Source organism: Suricata suricatta, chromosome 8 (assembly GCF_006229205.1).
Source record: "Suricata suricatta isolate VVHF042 chromosome 8, meerkat_22Aug2017_6uvM2_HiC, whole genome shotgun sequence".
In the NCBI taxonomy this organism is placed as follows: domain Eukaryota; kingdom Metazoa; phylum Chordata; class Mammalia; order Carnivora; family Herpestidae; genus Suricata; species Suricata suricatta.
The window spans coordinates 31,267,040-31,270,616 of NC_043707.1; the positions used below are offsets into that span (position 1 = coordinate 31,267,040).

At 44.9% G+C, this 3,577-nt stretch overlaps 1 long non-coding RNA gene across 3 annotated transcripts in view; it reads left to right on the plus strand.

The window, feature by feature from the left end:
• LOC115300278 overlaps positions 1-3,577 on the plus strand; it is a 22,225-nt gene extending 18,648 nt beyond the window's left edge. For all 3 annotated transcript variants that reach the window (XR_003912579.1, XR_003912581.1, XR_003912580.1), the window contains one exon: positions 3,526-3,577. This is a non-coding gene — a long non-coding RNA (uncharacterized LOC115300278). The remainder of the gene's footprint in view (positions 1-3,525) is intronic.

Sequence of the window (3,577 nt, forward strand, 5' to 3'; positions counted from 1 at the left end):
GGAGGGTCAGAGAGAGAAGGAGACACAGAACCGGAAGCAGGCTCCAGGCTCTGAGCTAGCTGTCAGCACAGAGCCTGACTCGGGGCTCGAACCCACGAACGTGAGATCTGACCTGAGCTGAAGTCGGAGGCTTAACCGACTGAGCCACCCAGGCACCCCTATTCTTGTCTTTTTTGAATGTTTATTTATTTTTGAGAGAGACAGAGCGTGAGCACGGCTGCATGATTGGGGGAGGGGCAGCCGGATAGGAGTCTTAAGCAGGCTCGAAACTCCGCATGGAGCCCGATGGAGGGCATGATCCCATGACCCTGGGATCGTGACCTGAGCTGAAATCAAGAGTTGGCCACTTAACTGACTGAGCCACCCGGGTGCCTCTATTTCTAGAGTTTCTATTTGTGTTTTCGCCACCACCCCTCCCCGCCCCCACACCAGATTTGTCTGGTTGCCTTTGCATTCTCTTGTTTCATCGTGTTTCCAATATCTTCTTTTCTTCCTTTAATATTATTTTATGATGTGTCAGATAATTCTAGTATCAGCAGTGAGGACCTGATTCTATAGTTGTTTCCAAAAAGATCTTACATATGTTTTGTTAGATTTTCATTTTATTCCTATTATCTTATTGTTTGCTGTTTTAGATAATTGTATCTTTTTAAATTAAATCTGATCTATGGAGGTACAATTTAGCTACAATATTTCTCTTTCTCAGGTATTGTAGTTCAGTGAGGTTTTTAAAGGTATAAGGTCAAGCAGTTGCCATCATGATCCAGATAGAGAATATTTCCACTACCTCAAGAACTCCTTCATGCCCCTTTGTACTCAGTCCTCTCTCCCCGGCTCCAGTCTCTGGCAGCCCCTGCTGAGTTCTGTCCGTATAATTTTGCCTTTTCTAGAATGTTGTGTTCATCTTAAAAATAAATCTACTGGTTATTTCACCAGTAAAAATGGGTTTGTTCAGGAACAACATAGGATTACAATACCGAACCAACCAGCTGTGGCAGAATCAGAGGCGTGGCTGCCACATAAAGGAGAGAAATGTTGTCATTTTTAAAAATATATAATTCATTGTCAAGTTGGCTAACATAGAGTGTGTACAGTATGCTCTTGGTTTTGGGTGTAGATTCCATGATTCATTGCTTAACATACAACAGCCAGTGCTCATCCCTACAAGTGCCCTCCTCAAGGCCCATCACCCATTTCCCCTGCCCCCCTGCCTCCCAAAGAGAAATAATTTTCTAACAGAGAAAAGGGGGAAGCTGGGAAGGCTGTTATAAGCAAGTCCATTGGCCTGACTTGGGGAAGTTCAACTACAGTGGTTTCTCATTGGCTGAGCATGTCTCTCATTAGCTGGGTGGTCATAGCAGGTGGGGATGAAATCCTTTCTTCCTTCTCTTAGGGTTGTAAAGTAGTATCCACCTGAAAGGATTGGTTCTTCCTGTTGGATTTGCAATTGCTGGCAAGTGGCAAGGCCTGAGAGCCGTCTTCCCAACCTCCCGACTTGATGTTAGTGAAGTTTGCCTTTATTAATTTTCCACAGTCATATAAATGGACTCATAGCCTTTTGGGTTTGGCTTCTTTCACTTAGGAAAGTAAGTCTGAGATTTATTCACATTATTACATGTATAGGTAGTTGATTCCTTTTTACCGCTGGTAATACTGCATTGTGTGGCTGTCCCACTACTTGCATATCCAGTCACCAGGTGATCAGTTGGTGGATGATAGGGTTTTCCCCTCACAGTTTTGGGTGATTGTGAATCAAACTGCTATGAGCATTTGCACACAGATTTGTGTGAGAACCTGTTTTCCTTTCTGTGGGGAAGATACCTAGAAGTGGGAGATTTGGTCATATGGCACATACATATTTATATTTAGAAGAATCTGCCAAAATGTTTTTCTTTTAATTATTCTTAATGTTTATTTACTTTTGAGAGAGACAGACAGAGTGTGAGGGGGGAAGGGGCAGAGAGAGAGGGAGACACAGAATCTGAAGCAGGCTCCAGGCTCCGAGCTGTCAGCACAAAGCCGGATGTGGGGCTTGAACTCACAAACCGTGAGATCATGACCTGAGCCAAGTTGGAAGCCCAACTAACTGAGTCACCCAGGCACCCCTCCCCTAAATTGTTTTTCAAAGTGATTGTACCTTTTGTTGTTGTTTGGTCCACATCCTTCTGTGCCCAGGACCTGATGACCTCTGGAATGTTCTTGCTCTAATTTATGGTTATACCATTTTTTTAAATGTTTTATTTTTTTATTACAGTGAGAGACAGAGCATGAGAGGAGGAGGGGCAGAGAGAGAAGGAGACACAGAACTAGAAGCAGGCTCCAGGCCCTGAGCTAGGGGTCAGCACAGAGCCCGACACGGGGTTCGAACCCACGAATGTGAGATCTGACCTGAGCCGAAGTCAGAGGCTTAACCGACTAAGCCACCCAGGCGCCCCTGGTTATACCATTTTGAATGCCCATCAGCAAAGTATGAGAGTTTCAATTGCTCTGCATCCTCACTAACTCTTTGTATTGTATCTTGTGGTTTTAATCTGCATTTTCCTAATAACGTGATTTTGACGTTCATTTTATACAATTATTTGTCGTCTATCTCTTCTTTGATGAAATATCTCTTCAAATATTTATTTATTAAAAAATTTTTTTCATGTTTTATTTATTTTTGAGACAGAGGGAGACAGAGCATGAGCAGGGAGGGGCAGAGAGAGAGGGAGACACAGAATCGGAAGCATGCTCCAGGCTCTGAGCTGTCAGCACAGAGCCTGATGCAGGGCTCGAACCCACGAATGTGAGATCATGACCTGAGCCGAAGTTGGACGCTTAACTGACTGAGCCACCCAGGCACCCCTCTTCAAATATTTAGTCCAATTTTTAAAAATTGGGATTTATTTTATTGAGTATTGACAGTTCTTTATATATTGTGGTTACAAGTCCTTTATCAGATGGATTCATGCTTTGCAAGTATATTTTCTAGTCTTCGGTTTTTAAAAAATGTTTATTTTTAGAGAGAGTGTGTGAGTGACGGGAGGGGCAGAAAGAGAAAGAGAGAGAATCCCAAGCAGGCTCTGGGCTGATAGCAGAGAGGGGGCTCAATCCCATGAACCTTGAGATCATGACCTGAGCTGAAACCAAGAGTTAGATGCTTAACCAGCTGAGCTACCCAGGCACCCCTGTAGTTTGGTTTTTTATTTTCTTAACAGTATCTTTTGAAGAGCAGTTGTGGAGATTCCAGATGTCACCAGTCCTCCTCAGTAGGGTTTGCCTAGAGCCTGAAGTTGGAAAGCCTCCCTCTGTCCATGGCTGGGTCAGCACACCTGGTGTATCCTATGTGTTGGAGCGGGGGCACAGCCTGGGGTTTCTTGGGGGGGGGGGGTTACTCCCCCACAGGACTTGAGAGACACCCAGAAAACAGGAAGGAGGCAGGAGGCTCTCCTAGTTCAACCATGGCCCCTTTCAACCCCCAGCTCATCCTGAGCATGGCCTTTTACCTGTGTCCACTGGCTGAGCCTCTGTCCTATTTCTCTCTAGGTCCCAGGCTCCTGCCATTCACTGTAGAGGTCAGCAAGAGCAGGGTGAGCAC